This window comes from Biomphalaria glabrata, chromosome 11, assembly GCF_947242115.1.
Source record: "Biomphalaria glabrata chromosome 11, xgBioGlab47.1, whole genome shotgun sequence".
Lineage (NCBI taxonomy): Eukaryota > Metazoa > Mollusca > Gastropoda > Planorbidae > Biomphalaria > Biomphalaria glabrata.
In genome coordinates this window covers 39928309-39946633 of record NC_074721.1, presented here as the reverse complement: position 1 = coordinate 39946633, position 18325 = coordinate 39928309, and the positions used below count along the sequence as shown (strand labels likewise).

The 18325-nt window shown below is 37.2% G+C and overlaps 1 non-coding gene across 1 annotated transcript; it reads right to left on the bottom strand.

Annotated features, from left to right (window-relative positions):
* Window positions 1-17783: 17783 nt before the first annotated feature.
* Trnar-acg (transfer RNA arginine (anticodon ACG)) lies at window positions 17784-17856 on the bottom strand. The gene has a single exon. It is a non-coding gene; the product is annotated as a tRNA-Arg (tRNA).
* Window positions 17857-18325: the final 469 nt, after the last annotated feature.

Here is an 18325-nt window from a genome sequence, read left to right as displayed (position 1 = left end):
TTATTATTTTTTTTTGTTATAATTATTTTATTAGCATTGTTGATGTTGTCTGTATTAAGACTAAGCACAAAGATCATTCCACCTTTGTCCCTAATTGTTATTACAAAGCTTTTATCAACTCATATTAACTAAATAGTCAGTTACAGAGTGGTATATAATAAATTTTTGTTTTTTATGTAAGAAAGAAAATAATTCTTGCAGCATTGACGGATATGTCTGTACATGTGTATTATTTCCCTATTAAAAAAATATTTTTCATACTTTTACAAAGCTTATATCAACGTACTCTGCAGGTTTGTCTCACTGGTAATTTATTATTTAGTTTAACTAGTTTAACTAGGCAAACTAATAATACAGTTTGCACAGATGTGGCTAAATATGCTGTGTTTAGTCCCATTAAATAATTGTTAACGCTATTTCTACCTCACGCATTCTCCGATCAAGTTGATACTTTAATCAGTTATTTATTGTACCTAACAAAACAAGAATCAATAAACAGAAATACTCAATTAGCCCATTGAATATAAGTATTTTATTATTTTGTTTGATATCGAATGAGGGAAATAAATTGTACATTATTGGTAAAAATGGTTTTAAGGAGGGAGTTCTTCCCCTTTAGATAAGCTATTTTCTTGAAATTGCTTTCTAAATTCTGATTTTATTTGTTTAAACACATATCTTTAAACATCCTATTACTTTCCTAGATTTCCCGCCTTAAAGAGGATAATTTATTATTGCTCTTACGGAAAAAGTATGAACAGGTACCTTTAATAATTTTTTAAAGCCCCAAGATAAAAAAAACAAACTTATACTGCTCCTAGACCGAAAGGAATTGGACATGATTGTTATTAAACAAACTAACATCAGTTACCTCCCTTCTTGCCCCTACTACTCTGTCCGATCTTATTATTCAAATTCTTTCGTTAGGACTATAACCAAACCAGCGCGAATTAGTGTACATGCTTGCATCTCTTTTGTATGTATGTGTGTGTGTGTTTTTTGTTTTTTTTTGGAGGACGTCTGCTTCTAAGAAAGAGAGTAAAGCAGAGTTACCTACCCATTCATGTATAGATTTTAGCCCCCGCCACAGCTGTGACGTCAGCCTCATCGCCTCGTTCAAAACTAGTGCACTTTAATCTCGTCTTAGGAAACATTGAAACGTTTCTTGAGCCAAATTAAAACTTAAGATGTTGTTAACTGTGAGGTCTTCCTTATAGTGTGGCCTGCGCTCAGGACCGTCGTTTTCAATGTTCACTTTTCGAACCCCGAGCGCCGCTACCCATTGCCTTCTAGCAAGATGCTTGAAATATTACGCTAATATCTAACTAAATAGCTAACCCTAAAGGAATGGCTGAAAACAATTAATTAATATATAAATGTGTGTGTGACACGTCTCAAAATAAGTAGCATTTATTTCCCTTTTTCTATACCAAACAAAATAATTCTTCTTCTAAAATACAGATTTTACTTCAAGAAAAAAAAGAAGATGATTAAGTCCAACGGGTGTCAATAGGTCAAGCTTGTCATACACGTTAATCAAGTCACTGGTTTTCCAGGCTGACTCAGGCAACCCATTCCATGCTCTAATAGCACTAGGGAGGAAGGAGTATTTGTACAGATTTGTCCTAGCATATGGAACAAGGAATGTGCCTTTAATTATCAATAATTTTTAGCTAACTGGTTCATATTTTTTTTATTGATTCGTGTTTTGTTAGGTACAGCAAATGATCGTGTAAAGTTTCAGCTTGATCCGAGAATGGAAATTTGGAGAAATAACATGTACAAAAATTGTATCAGATAAACAGACAGAATGAGTTGATAAAAACATTGTTTAAAAAAATTATTTAAAAGACACGCTGTGTTCATCTGAAACTGTTTACACCATCTTGGTTTCATTTTAATTTTTTTTTCAACGTAACGAGTACGACTGAACCAAGGGACCCGCCTACAAGTTTATTTATATAACATAAACTCCCTTTATCTTGTTTTATGCTCTTATAATAAGATTCGGAACATTTTATTATTGCTGATAGAAGAGAGCGGTTATCGTAGAGTTTAAACTGCCAGGGTTTGTTTCGTTTCGCTATGACATCATGATCTTTTAAAACTTTATTTTTTTTTTTTTTAAGTTCATACTTCTGCTCTAGTTTCTTGTACCACCTGTTTCACTAGATTACGGCACTTGGCTAGGTCAGGAGCGCGATGCAGACGGCAAAAAGGTTAAGAGGTTAAAATTATGGGTTCACTTTATGTCCAACTTGTAAACAAAAACAGAACGCGGACCATATGTTGGTAGGTTAAGTCTTTTGGATAACTGACATATGGCGAACACAGACTGCGGAGTTCTTGAACAGGTTTAGCGTTGGTAGGAGGGGGACTCAGTTGCTGATTCTTTCACAAACGCGCAGACGTGACCTATGTGCCTTGTTCTTTAGCCCTAGCACAACGAAACAACTTTTGCATGATCCATCACAGATTTTCTCATGAGTTCAAACTGGAATATTAGTTGAAGGCGAAACTCACTTTTGGCATCTGTCTTTCTGCATCACTTTGGCTCATTTCTCTATCTCCCCCCCCCCCTCTTCTCTCCCACTCTTTTTTTTATGTCTCGGTGCCTCTTTCTCTCTTTCCCTCATTTCTTTTCCTTACACTCTCCTTCCTTTCTCGTAGCGCTACCTCTTTCTCTCTCATTTATCTCTTTCTTCCTAAATCTTCCATCTCCCCCATCTATTATATATTTCTTTCTATCTTTATTATCTCTCCCTCCTTCTCTCTCTCATATCTCTCCCTCCCTCTCTCTTCTGTCTCATTCACATTTTTGTCCTCATTTTCTCACATCCCTCCTTTCTGCCTCTTTGTCCATTCCTTCCTCTTTTATCTCTCTCAGTCCAGTTAAAACATTTCTCTTTCTCTTCATTCCTTTCTCTTTCTCTTCATTCCTTTCTCTTTCTCTTCATTCCTTTCTCTTTCTCTTCATTCCTTTCTTTCTTTTCATGCCTTTCTCTTTCTCTTCATGCCTTTCTCTTTCTTTTCATGCCTTTATCTTTCTCTCTTTCTCTTCATGCCTTTCTCTTTCTCTTCATCCCTTTCTCTTTCTCTTCATGCCTTTCTCTTTCTCTCTTTCTCTTCATTCCTTTCTCTTTCTCTTCATTCCTTTCTCTTTCTCTTCATTCCTTTCTCTTTTTCTTTTTCTCTTCATTCCTTTCTCTTTCTTTTCATTCCTTTCTTTCTCTTTTTTCTCTTTCCTCTTGCTCTTCATCCTATTAACTTTCTCTTTATATTTATCACTTTATCTATTTCTCTTCATTCATTTCTTTTTCTCTTTCTCCTTCTCTTCATCCTTTATCTTTCTCTATAACCCGTTCTCTCTCTCTCTCTCTCTCTCTCTCACCTTTTACTGGTTTACTCTAAGCTTTACAGAATCAAGAATTGATCACACAAATCAATATCAACGCATCATTTCTAAACAACACAAGTCACTAGTGGAATCTGTTGAAGACGCAGTGACTAAAGGCATTAGTTTAGCAATACCATTTCGGGAAAAAGGGGTGGGGGCTATAGTCTCACGTTCTGTTTGGTTTAAGAGCTCTATATCTACACATTCGTTTCTTGCGCCACATTAATGCCCTCCTGTCTCCGACGCTGAGTAGGCGACACCTCTGTTTGGCTCAACTACATTCAAAGTTCGAGTTGAGAATGTTAATCACTTCGTGAGATTCCCGAGGACCACACAAGTTGTGACCAAACTTGAAAGAATTTTTTTTAAAAAAAAAAGCTTAATTTAAAAGTATTTCTTTAAATCTGGTTTGGCTTACATTCCGTTATTAATTTAGTCTCACAGATAAAACAGTTCTGTAAGTTACAAGAACTAGTCAGGGGAGATCACCATTGTACATTGAAATTGATACGACACGGGTAGTTTTCTCTTTAGCTTAGTTTCTATCAAGTTTCTTTTTCTAAATAAAATAGCAACATTTTTTTTTCATTGTTTTTTTTTCCTCTTTGTTTTTTTTTTTTTTTTTTTTTTTCGTTGTTTTTTATTCAACATGGGTGGAACCTGGACATATCTCTCCAGAAATTATGGCGATCTACAAATAAATGTAGCAGTCTATTTATGTTGCAGAGGATACAATTACCACCTCGTTGACAACACTGTAAAAGCCTCAGTTTCACTGTTATAATATTTTAAAGTAAAAAAAAATAATAATTAAATTTGGCTAGAGAACTAGGCCTAGATCTAGATCCAACATCGATTTTGAAAGGACTATCGCGATCTTGAAAGGACTATCGCATTCGGGAATTTCGTGCATTATTGATCCAAGAGTTTTAATAAACTAATGTTGAGGAAAGTTTTGCGCATCGACTTCCAAGTCTAGATCTAAATGCCTATCATTGGAATAATATAAAATGTAGAATATCTATAGATTCGTTTAACCAGGATTTATTCTCAGAGGGAGTTTTACTTTTATCTTACACTGTGGAAATGATCCAGGTTTAAGTTTAACATTTATTAGTTATTAAGCGAAAAACAACTTTGTAAAATTTGCATAAAGGAAGTCTTTTAAAAAAAAATTATTGCAATGTTCATTTTGTTTCCCTTGCTCATTTTACAAAGCTAATATCAACTCACTCTGTCTGTCTGTCAGTCTGTCTTCCTAAAAGTTTCCATTCTCGATCAAGCTGAAATTTTGCACAACTGTCAACTGTCGAAGACGAAACATTAATCGATAAGCATTATACCAGTTATTTAATTAATGTTTCTAATTATATATTGTTATTGGTACAGTTATGGTTTCAGTATCTGTAGCAGCTTCAGTTTTTAACATTGGTATTCTATTAAAACGCAAGTCGCTTAAAAAAATAATTAAATTGATTATACAAATTAAAAGCATCAAAAGAAAAAGTTATGTGTCATTTAAAATCACAAAATTTCAGCAAAAGAAATACATGAAAAAAGAAAGAGAACTCTGACGTCCTCAGAGAGTTTGAGTTGTGCGCCCTTTTCTAGTTATAGGATCTCAATATACCAAAGCATACAAAGTTACAAAATTTCATTGACCTAAAACAGACTACAAACCTTTGCGCCCCCACTTACTCAGTATTTATTTCTCTTTACGATTGACCACCCTGTTAGTATATAAAATATAGTGGAGGGGTGTTTTTTGTGTGGTGTGTGAGAGAGTTTGTGTGGGGAAAGATTAACATGATGTAGACATTCAGATCCACAGCAGACGACAATCCTCACGGCAAACATGGCGTGCCGCTGAGTCTACGGGCTGTACAAGTTGAAGTCAAGCTGCAAGTTAGCGCCCTCGACCTTCGCCCTTCCCCGCACCCAGATAATCCAGTAACCAAAGTCGAGGGGTAGTGGGGAGGGGGTGATGGTGTGGTCAGAGGGTGGCGTTGGTGGAACCACAAGGAGACCTGACTTGTAAGAAGGGCGCTGTCACGCATTGTCACATAAGATGACACTCTAGCAGTTTAGTTAAAAGCAATGACATGTCATTTTTTAAACTTCTATACAAGTGATCGATATAAAGGGTGATAACTAAATTAAAAAAAGAAAAACATTTAAAAACAAAAAAAAAATGCCTATTTTATACACAGTAAAGAGTGATTAATAACTCTTAATAACTAATTAAAATAATTAATTTTTTACTATATCGGACATTTTATACCCCCGAGAAAAAAAACCTGGTTAAGCGAATGTTTGTGAATATTCTAACGATTGGCCTTTAGATCTAGACTTACAAGACTATGTGTAACATGTTCAAAGCAATAATAGCACTACCCGAATAATAAATACGACACCTATATGCGGAAATAACCGAAAACGTAAAGACTGTTCAAGATAAAGATTTTCTCTAGCCAATTTTGTTTTCTTTTTTAGACATTGAAAAATTATAACGGTCAAACTAGAGTTTTCCAAAGAGCCTATAATTCTTTTCCCAACTAAAATTTATAGGAAAATCGTTACAGGCGTTTTTTTGTACAACCGCCTACAGGTTCCACCTTTTGCCCAGAAGGCTCCACGAAGGTACGAGTTGAATAGAGGTATTGTAATAAAAGGGTAAATGAATTTTAGGTCATCTCCTACCGGCGCCCATTAGAAAAACGGAGAAACCAGTAAAATTTATTTTTAAAATACTTTAAAAAAAAAAAAAAACGAAGCCTATTCAAGTTTTGAATTAAATTGCATTATTTTTTTTGAATAAATTAATTAATTAATTAATTAATTTTTAATATATCTATACTAACAATAATAAATGTGTGTGATTGGAAATATTTTAATTCATTTTTTTTTTGTTTAGTGCAACTTTTATGCTTATAGTAAGCTCGGTGCGCTATGGTAAATTACTTTAGAATTAGGGGGTGGTAAGGGTAAATGAGAGAAGATTTCCGTGCTGTCTTTTCACACGCAATTTAAAAAATAAAAGTTCATCGAGTCTGAATTGGAGCTCGAGGTCTCGAGTGTTCATGATGGAAAGTCTGACATGCTAGCGCTAGCCACTGAGCTATTCAACCACTTTAAAAAATGATTTTTTTATATATTTTTTAAAAATAGATTATTGTTAGGCTTATCTTCCTAGGCTTCGTACATTTTCTATTTAAAACAAAAATAATTAATTACGATTAATTCACGTGTTGTCATTGACAACGAATAATTGTGAAAAGTTTTAACTTGATCCGAGACTCGGAAGTGGAGAAATAGTGTGTACAAGATTCCGCCCAGACATACAAACAAAAAGTGTGAATTGATATAAGCTTTGTAAGAAAATGCTTTTTGCTGTCTTAAGAATTCTAATTTGATGTATGATGAAAAAAAATGTCCCCAATAATCTTACATCTGAACTCATTACAAAGCTTTCATCGACTCACCCTGTCTGTTATGTTATGGCATGTGTAGGAATTGGGCGCTAAAAAATATTTGTTTCATAAAAAGTGAAAGTTTTGTTTTGTAACTAGAACATGGCTATTAAAAACAAAGACTAGGATTGAAAGAAGCAAAAAAGTAAGCAGACGACTTTTCGCAGGTCTAGAGTTAGGTCGACATTCGACGGTTCCCTTCTTTTTGTTCGACTTCCTTCATCGGCGTCGACTACCTTTCTATAGTCGGTCTTTCTATAGTCGGCCTTTCTATAGTCGACCGTTCTATAGTCGACCGTTCTATAGTCGACCTTTCTATAGTCGACCGGTCTATAGTCGACCTTTCTATAGTCGGCCTTTCTATAGTCGACCGTTCTATAGTCGACCTTTCTATAGTCGACCGTTCTATAGTCGGCCTTTCTATAATCGACCTTTCTATAGTCGACCTTTCTATAGTCGGCCTTTCTATAGTCGGCCTTTCTATAGTCGACCTTTCTATAGTCGACATGTCTATAGTCGACCTTTCTATTGTCGACCTTTCTATAGTTTACCTTTCTATAGTCGACCTTTCTATAGTCGGCCTTTCTATAGTCGACCTTTCTATAGTCGGCCTTTCTATAGTCGACCTTTCTATAGTCGGCCTTTCTATAGTCGGTCTGGCCTTTATATAGTCGGCCTTTCGCCTGTGTTATTTTGGTGACTTGAACATAAAGGAAGGGTCCCGTGTCGCAGATGCCATACACAACAGTAGTAGAAAGAAGGGAAAGAAGTCTTTCTAAAGCTCATCTGTGGTCTACTGCTGACGAGAGTATCACGTGACCAGGAAAAAGACCGACTGTCTTTAGTTTCCCTAACTAATGTCAGGTAGTCATTAGAATTGAGTGGAGTAGTGGAGTCCTTAAAAAAATCCCGAAACTCAAAATTGCAGTCTTCAACGAGATTCGAACCCGAAAGCTCTTTTTACAATATTATTGTTAACACTTGTAATTGTTAAAATGACCGACTATCTTTAGTTGTTCCTAACTAATGTCGGGTACTTATTAGAGTTGGGTGGATTCAGAGGCGTCCTAAAAATTCCAAAACTCAGAATTCCAGTGGTCAACGGGATTCGAACCCGAGATCTCTCTTTCAATGCTCTTCTTGTTCACACTTGTCATTGTTATGTTTCAAACAGGCAACTCTTGCCACGTATTCTATCACAACAATTTGTACAGAGAGTTAGGATAGGGACTCAAATATTTGACCACCATTTCCACTGTGACTGGGCCACGCTAAACCAAGATTAGCTTTTACTGTCCCCCCCCCCCTTTTCACTCCCATTTTATTTTCATGGGGGGGGGGCAAGAGGTCAGGTCTCTAGCCATGGGGTATAGGACACGCGATAGCCCGTTCGTGCTGTTGAAAGGCGAGGGGGGGGCGTTGTGTCGGTATTGTCACTTTAATCACAAGGGTAAGGAGAGAGGACAAATGGACCAAGCGGGGAAGTAAAAAAGGTGGTCACGACACTTGGCGAGGCTATTAGCGAGATCAATAAAAATATGTAAATTTTTGCCTGTGTGTTTGTGGGAAGGAGCGAGTTTGTTGTCGATTGTGTGATTTCTAACTTGCATATCTTGACTTTAAAACAACTGAGACAAAAATAAAAACGATATAGTGTTATACTTAATTTCAAACCTAACAACAAGTTTTTATACATAACATCAATGTAGACTTTACACATATTCTATAATTGGTTAGGCCAATAATAGAATATGTATCCTCCGTTTGGGACCCCTCAACTCAAGAAAACATTAAGAAACTGGAACAGACACAAAATAGAGCCGTGAGATTCATAGCAAACGAATATTCACATTTGACTAGAGTAACACCTTTAGTAAAATCACTAAATTTAGAAAGCCTTCAGGACAGAAGACTTAAAAGTAAAGTAGCAATTATACATAAAACACTGAACCATAATCTTCAAATACAAAAACAAAATCTAATAAAATACTCAGAAAGACACAAAGATAAAGGCACATTCCTCATCCCATATGCTAGGACAAATTTGTACAAATACTCCTTCTTCCCTAGTGCTATTAGAGCATGGAATGGGTTGCCTGAGCTTGCCAAGAAAACCAGTGACTTGGCAGAATTTAAGTCATTGGTTAATATGCATGACTAAATGCATGACGCGTAGGACGTAATCATCTTCTTTTTTGAAGTAACGTCTGTATTATATAAGATAAGATAAGAACTCATTATACGAAATAAAATAATAAAAGAGCATTATCGTTACGTCCGAGAGCCCCTTCAGAAACTACGTTCTCGTCAACTTTCCTTATTTCCAACTTCTACATCGAGATTACATTAAATCTTTAAAAGTATAATTTCTAGATATCTAGATCTAACTGTATGGAGATAATACAATTACAGGAACAAACTGTTCTGACTTCAGTAAGCAGTTCCGTATTGCGGGTCAAAGGTTAGATTAGATAGATTCTAAGAATCTAGAGAAAGTGATGGGAAGACAACATACAATTAAAAATAGAGCCTGTGAACAATTGTGAATTATGAATGGGAGAGTCTTATTATAGTTTACAGTTTATTTCACATTTCAACTAATTAATATGTCTCTAGTGTGTATATATATATATATATATATATATATATATATATATATATATATATATATATATATATATATATATATAATATATATATATATATGTATGTGTTTATTCCCACCCACCCACCCACCCCCCTTTTTTTCCACACCAGAGAAAATTTTTCCCTTCCTTAAGTATTGTAACATTAAAACATTTGAATCATTATGTATTATTATGTATTATTATGTATTACACCATGATAAAGGAGGTGCGGTGGCTGGGCGGTAAAGCGCTTGGCTTCCTAGCCGAGGTCCCGGGTTCGAATCCTGGTGAAAACTGGGATTTTTAACTTCGGGATGTTAGTTGGGGAAAAAGTTAAGGCGATTGGTCGTTATGCTGGCCACATGACACCCTCGTAAACTGCGGGCCACAGAAACAGATGACCTTTACATCATCTGCCCCCATAGAACGCAAGGACTGAAATGGGACCTTTACTTTACTTACACAATGATAAGCATGAAGTACTGTGACGAAAACTGCAATATTCCCAATGTTGATTATCTTATCTTTTACGTCACAGACGTTCGTTCAAAAGATAAGATGATTACGTCCCAATAGTCTCCATGTGTAAATCTGTTAATTAGAGAATTGACCAGCAACATCATTATCTCCCTTGACTTTCGTCGTAAGAATGCCGTGACAGTTCAACAAACCAAATCTCTCTACTTTATCCGGTCAGCAGTTGTTCTTAGCAGGACATCAAGAGAGAGGCCGGACATTTTATACGTTGTCCAGCCAGATTTTCTTTGGACGACCCTTTCTTCGTGCTCCCTCCAATGTAACTTGAAGGATGATTTTTGACAATAAGTCATGTCTTACAATAGGACAGCACCAGCTCAGCTTTCGTTACTTCACAGTATTGAGGTGTTCCTTCTTCTTTACAGTGTTGACTTGTAATAGTACAAACTCATTTTGTCTTCTTTTCCTGGTATCAGATACCCTGCAATGTTTCTGTTACATTTACTCTCAAAGGTTTGGATTCATCTTTCAGCCTTAGCGTTTAATGTCCAACTTTCACAACTATACAGTGAGTACAGTGACCATTATAGCCATTGCCTTGCTAAAATTCAGGCACCCGTTTCAGAGCTGTAATTGCAGTAGAGAGAGAGCACTAATAAGACTGTCCCTGCATATGGAATTAGAATATCGCTTCTATCTTAATTTCTAAGTATCTTATTGGATTGTGTGTTGTTGTTGTTTTTTTTGTGTATATGCAAATTATAGGTCATTGTTTTATGTATGAACTGCAACTGCAACTTTATCTTATTAGGAAATATTATTAATGTAGAATAAAGCAAAACAAATAGAAAAGAACTTTTCAACGGCTGTTCCAATAATAAACTCCAGATTGCGTCTGGTTTGGATTGTTCTAGATCTATATTCATTCCTTGTGTCTTCATTGTTTGGCAACCTCACCGACACTGGGGCGCGAGACACCCAACGACGTGAAATCCCTGCTGGCGGCGCAGGGAACACAGATCCTATCCAAAAAAAAAAAACACTGTACACATTGCTTTAAAAACCCAGAACAAACAAAAACCTTGTCCCCCAAGGGAGAGAGAGAAAGCAAGTGGTACCATTGAGTATGATACCCGAGTCTCATACGGCGAAACATGACTGGAATATGAAGAGAGGACAACAGAGGAATAGGAGAAAAAGAACAGAGCCATGTCTGTATTCTTCTACCTCCCTTTTTTTTTTCCGAAATCATCTTTTTAATTTTTTTTCCCAATGGACTGGGTTCTGCCGTAGCATACTCTTGACTTAATTTATACTTTGTTAAATTATTAAAACATTTAATATGAACCCTCGTCCATCTCTGCTCCTTCCTCTCTCACGATCTCAAGGTCACTTGAAAGTCAAACACTTGCATAATTTACTGACAGTGACAGCTGTCAGCTTTAATTCGTTTCATTTTAAAATTCTTCTTTTTCAACTTTTATGTTTCTTTTAAAAATTCTTTTTTTTTAGCTTCTATTTGTTTCTTATAAAAAATTCTGGTTTTTAAACTTTTATTCGTTTTTTCTTTTAAATTCTTCTTTTTAATTTTATTTTTTTTCAAATAAAGTTTCTTTTCAGAGCGCTGTGCCCACGGTGGTTAGGAAGTCGGGGCAGTTTCCCTTACCTCCGGGGTTCGAATTACGACTCCCGGCGACCTTCGCAGACGTGGAGCCTTTTGTGGAAGGCAGGGCGAGGTGGATGCCGGGGTCATTGTCGTGTTGACTTGGCGCTGAACAGAAAATACGTGGCGTGTGCGCTGCGGGATTAGCGGAGTGACATGCGTAATCCACAATAAACAAGCTCCGCTATAGAGAAGTCACTGAAGGTGGTGGCTTAGAGACAAGGAGCGCGGCTGTAGTCGGTGTGGCAGGGGAGAGAATTTTAATGATGATTTCGTTTGTCAGTCATCGATGTCTTCCCTTGCAATACAAAGCCGTAGAATTGAACTGATTTGATCGGCGCGAGAAGGGGTGGGGGGATATTTGTTTATGTCACGTGATAAACGTGTCGCCAATGACAACGGAAGTTGTATTTGAGACTGTTATCTCAGAACACACTTTAATCTTGTCGTAGTCATCAAAATAGCTCATTATACCAGAAGTATGCTAAATTATTTTTTTTTTAAAAAGGTTATTTCTCTTTCTGATCTGGGTTTTGGAGAAATTAATTTCAGAGTAATACATGTATACGTGTAGATGGCTTCCTATCTCGGAAGACAATGGATGCGCCCAGATGAGTCACTGGTTTTGGTTTCGTCTTAAGAAGGGGCAGAATCTGGAGTGACTGATCAAGCCAATTCTAGAGAGGCAGAGGCAGCCATTTTTTTAACATGACCACCGCATAATTTTTCGACTCAGCACCGGACACAACAGACTGAGACAACATATGTTCGGAAAGTCGGGACTAGCGAAATCTGCCCTTGTGGAGCATCACCAGAGAATGCTGACAATGTCCTTCAATGTCCTTCAATATCAAAAGGCCACAAAACCATCCTATACAACAAAAACTATACGGAGAACTGCCTGATCTGAAAACCACTGATCGGAACTCTCCGACATGTAAAATGAGAACGAAGAAGAAGAAAGACGACTCTGTACTTTTTAATTTTTCGATTTTCTGAAGTGGATTAATGTTCGTGTAATTCTTTTCACGTATTCCCATCATACGCTTGTGTCGCCACAGAGGTTCTGAAACTTTTTTCAGTTCGGGGGACCGCTTTACAAGCCTTAAGATAATAGCGGACTCAACAACGAACCCTCATTTGCCTGCCCAATCCCATATTTCTAAAGCCGTTGGTATAATTGAATTCTTCAATCTCTTGTGTGTGTTGTTGTTGTTTTTTGTTTTGTTCTGTGTTGTTGAGCTTTAAGGGATTTTTTTTTCTGTTGTCTCTGTTGCTAAAAATGTTTTGTAAATTGCATACACTTCTTCTCGACGTTTGAAGAAATCAGTTTGTTTTTCTTTCAGTCCATTATCATTTGTTACAAGATGTCACTTTAGGTAAGCAGGTTTTTAAGCTTTCGTCCGAAAACACATTGAAACAAAGCCTTCAGGACAGAAGACTCAAAAGTAAAGTAGCAATTATACATAAAACACTGAACCATAATCTTCAAATACAAAAACAAAATTTAATAAAATACTCAGAAAGACACAAAGATAAAGGCACACTCCTCTTCCCATATATGCTAGGACAAATTTGTACCAATACTCCGTCTTCCCTAGTGCTATTAGAGCATGGAATGGGTTGCCTGAGCCAGCCAGGAAAACCAGTGACTTGGCAGAATTTAAGTCATTGGTTAATATGCATGACTAAATGCATGACGCGTAGGACGTAATCATCTTCTTTTTTAAAGTAACGTCTGTATTATATAAGATAAGATAAGATAAGATAAGACATTTAAACTAATGATCTCCGCCTCGACAGGTCTGGGTAACCAAAACTTCTCGACCTGTATGGTGACATGAATGCACTGCGCAAAACAGCAGGGTTTCTGTTCAGGGCTTTTGCAAGAGAGGCTTTAAGCCTCCCAAGCCCTCACTCTAATGGAGTTTGATGATCATTAGGATGATAACAAATGACGTTCAAACCAATGACACATTGGAACATATGACGCACTGTGTCTGTTCGTTGTTGCATTTGTTTGGTATAAATCCGCAAATGTAAATATTCAGGAGCATATTTACGCACGTTTAGCTTACGAGGTGCGCCCTCTCATACGGCATCGTGTATCAGTTGATTGCAACTATTTCCACTAACTTCTTGCTTTACTTCAGAAGTCTGCTTACATGTATCTATAGTCCAACATATAGATGGACGCAGTGACTACAATTTAACTAACACGAATTACCTCTGAATAAATTAATAATTGGGAAGCGTGCTCTAGAGGCTGAGTACGTTTAATCTTGTCTTGGCTACCTATGAAGGGGCCTCGAGGTTCGACACCCGACTCGGGCAGAGTTGTGTTTACTGAGCGCCTAAAGGCAGCACGGAAAAACCTTCTCCTAGATACCCTTCTCCCCTCCCCCCCCCCCTTCCCCAACTGGTCCACAACTGAAATTGGACCATATCGCTCTGAGCATGCTATAAGCATGAAAGTAGCGCCATATAAAAGCGATAATTATTATTAATTAATCTTGTAGACGAATAATAACCAGACTGATGTCGATTTGTCGTGGTATGTGATGGTAGTAGGTTGAAAACTTTAAAACAAAGCTTGGACTACTTTTTTTGAATGGCGTGATAAAGAAGAGCTTTTGAAAGAACGACGTTGATTGGTTTGTAAAAATAAGTTAATTTGATATTCATGGGCGAAATAAAATACTATCACACGAATGGTAGCAATCATTGTTGTATTGACAAACTGCGTCAACTAAATGACGCCGTCATAGACTAGTTCGTAATAGAGCTATTAAACAGTAATGAGGGGTGAGTTGATTATTATTCAGATTATTCGATCGGATAAAATGGCATTTAGCGAAGAAGGTATTTTAATTTGTATACCATTTTCATTGCCTGCGGACCCCCCTAATATCTTCTCGCGGACCGCTGAGGGTTTGCGTACCACAGTTTGAGAACCACAGTGTCACCAGATTAACGTCTAGAATTACTACTTTGCAACAAGCACAAAAACACCAGACTCTAGTACAGGGGTTCTCAACCTGTGGGTCGCGACCCCTTTGGGGGTCGATTGACGCTTTGCCAGGAGTCGCCTAAGACCATCGGAAATATGGATTGTTATTGTCTACTCTTCTATTGCTGTGTGTGAGTAAGGGGGGAGGGGTCGCGGCAAAGTGAAGAATTGTAAAAAGGGGTCGCCGAGCTTAAAAGTTGAGAACCGCTGCTCTAGTAAGATGTTTGTGGACATTGACTATTTAACGAGTGGTTCTATGGTCGACGCGATGGGGTCGGGATTTTCCTTCTAGATTTGAGGATGTTTCCGAGTTCTGCTTGAGACCCTCCATACCCCCTCCTCGAAGCTCTGCTTAATTAGGGCACCCAACATCTGAATGGGAAAGTAATACTCAACCTATGTTTGAATACACACACCATAAATCATCCAAAAATGCTGAAGACACTACAGATGTCTTTAGAAATGTTCTCGTCTTTTCTCAAGTGCCCCTTCTCAATATTTGGCTCCACGAGCTACTGTTGTCATGTTGCACGTATGAAGTGTCAAGGCTGTTTACATTTCCAGAAACAACAGTAATTTAAAAAAAAACAATTATTAATAGCCAGAGGAGTTTAAAATAAGCATAGATCTTTCAATAGAAGACTCTTTTTTTCTGGCTAATTTTAGAGAGGATATAAATACAAGGGAAGACAGTAAGCGAGATCGGTTATTAAGTTTCAAGCTTCATGTTCAGTCTACATTAGTTAATTTATGATTTAAATGAACTTGTATTGTGCCTTAATAGTCTGTGTTTTTTTTTTTAATTTCTTCTTAAGAATTTACATTTTTTTAAATTTCGTCTAGTAAAATTTTGTTGAAATTTTCCCCCTGAAGAAGGAACACGGACATGCTTGGAAATTAGGTCATCCGATTTTACTCCTGATTATCCAATTGCAAATTTACAAACCGATTCCATCATAACATGGTGTTTAGCAGTGAGAATGTTTTGTAAAGTTCAACTCACTCTCCCAGGCACTGTACTCACGATGTCCTCTCGCTGACCCCAAACCCCTCCTCTTTCTCTCACCTTACTCGTTCCTGCGTTCCATTAGCCAGAGGTCACGTGGTCACTTTTGGATACAGTCAGTTACGCCGTGGCGCGTTTTGGTACAGAGGAGATACAAGCAAGTCAGGTGCAAAAGGAAAATAGTTCACCCCCCCCCCTTCCCCTCGCCCCCCCCCCCCCCACCCCTCAAACTTTCTGGAGCTGGTACTAACACTGGTTCTTCACCTTGACCGCTGTACCTGAAGTAAATTGACCCCAGGCATAGGTAAGCCCACAGTGTCTTAGTATCTGGCTGAAGTACAGTAAAGGAAAATAAAATGAGAACCATTCTCACACAGAATATGAGAATTGAGTTTATTGATACTTTGGAGTAACGCGGTATAGCCAGTAAGAATGTAAAGCTTACAGTAGAGTTCCCCTTTCAGACCTTGGGGGTAATTGATTTAAAATTAATACGTTTATTAATGACAACGGTGAACGATGGTGTCATGTGGCCAGCACAACGACCAACAACCTTTACTTTCCCAACGTAAGTCAAGAGTCCATTATCATCATCATCATTATCATCATCAAACTCTATTTGAGTGAGGGCTTGAGAGGCTTAAATCCTGTCTTACAAAAGCCCTGGACAGAAACCCTGCTGTCTTGTGTAATGCGTGCACGTCACCATACAGGTCGAGAATTTTTGGTTTCCCAGACCTGTCGAGACGGAGATCAGCAAGTCTGGGGCAGTCAAACAGAATATGAGGCACGGTTTCCTTTTCTTCAAGAGTCCATTAGAATTGAGTAGATTCAGCGGCGTCCTAAAAATCCGGAAGTCAACGTCTCAGTCTCAACCACAATTCGAATCCGAGACCTCTTGGTTTGGAAGAAAAGTTATTTATTGTTTACAGTTAAATCAATGTACCAATGACTTAATTAGCCTTTTGGAAACTGATGCGAGTTAAAGGAGTCGTTAAAAAAAGTACTCACTCGCACGTGAGAGACGTGAGCTAAGCAGAGTAAGACGTTCTTGGTGAGTAATTGGTCAACAATTTGCTTCACCAAAAGTCTACTACGTACTCAGAAGGTAGCAACCAAAAAGAAAGGTAACAGCTTATTTTAAGTATAATTGTATCAAATAAATTGGGGGTGAGGTGGCTGACGGGTTAAACGCTCGTCTTCCGAACCTTGGGTCCTGGGTTCGAATTTCATTGAAGACTGGGATTTTGAATTTCGGGATTCTTAGGGCGCCCCTGAGTCCACTCAGCTGTAATGGGTACCTGATTTTAGTTGGGGAAAGTAAAGGCGGTTGGTCGTTAAGCTAGTCACATGACACCCTGCTTGTTAACCGTGGGCCATAGAAATAGATGACCTTAACATCATCTGCCCCAATTATCGCAAGATCTGAAATGGAAACTTGTACCAAATAAATTGGGCCTGGAGTTACATAAGCATTGACCTAGACATAATAAATCTGTGCAATTAGAAATATTATTACCAATCTCCTTTGATTAGTTATAGCTAGTCTTAATGTGCTATGATCCTATCACTTGTCTGGACCAGTAGGATACAATGAAAAAAAGGGATTGGCAAGAAAGATATATCTGGGTGAATTTTTTTTTACCGTTATCTATGTCTGGGTCCAGGTGTTAACACATCGTACATTAAGTTCGTTTCTTTATTACCCTGTTAAGTCTGAAAAGAACACACAAAAAATTCTCAAAAAATTATCATTTTGGAGTCGGCAACGGTGATCTCCCCTTTCTGTACGGTAGCTACGTCTGAAAATAAATTTAAGACATAAACTAGTTAATTATTAATTATATTACTATTGTTATGGAAATTTGTTCATATTTCATTAAAAATCTAAAAAAAAAAGGTGATTGTTATTTTTTTTTCGTTATTTTCACACGTTTACCTGTGCAGCATTTAATTAATTATTTTAAATCGATTCCAATTATGTTATCAATAAGAATGCAGAACTAATGATCTAGTCATTTTATTGTGTTTTAATTTCAAATTAGGGAAAAAAATAGAGACTGTGAATTTCTAAATGTAAATATATGATATTATAATAATAAAAATAACATTATAATTAAACAAAATGAAATTCGAGCCTACCAGGATTCGAACCTGGAATCTTCTGATCCGTAGTCAGACGCGTTATCCATTGCGCCACAGGCCCTTGGTAATACTACTTTAGTAAAATGACATTTTTCTAAGTAGCAGAAGATCGTGTCAGGTAGTTATTTTGATAGGTTTTTAGATATGACACTAGCAAGTTCGTTAACCGTTAAGACAAAAAAAAAAAAAAAAAAAATCTTATCTTATACATTACAGACGTTCCTTCAAATATGACAATAATGAACTGATCTAAATCTCTTTTTCCTCTACTTTTTAAAATTAAAATTAGCAATATATCTCTTTTAGGTTCTAGACGGCTATACTGAAGGTAAAAGTTAGTTTAGCAGTCTAGTTCGGTGTTTCCCAAACGTTGCCCTCAACGGAACACTGCACATTGCACATTCTGAGTATTTAGCGGAACACTTTTATGTTTTTTTTGTCTCATAGACTAATTCACTTGGCGGCTTACTAGGATCAAGACTAGATCTAGTTACTAGTTCATAGTTCCAGTAAGTTCGTGGAAGACCTAT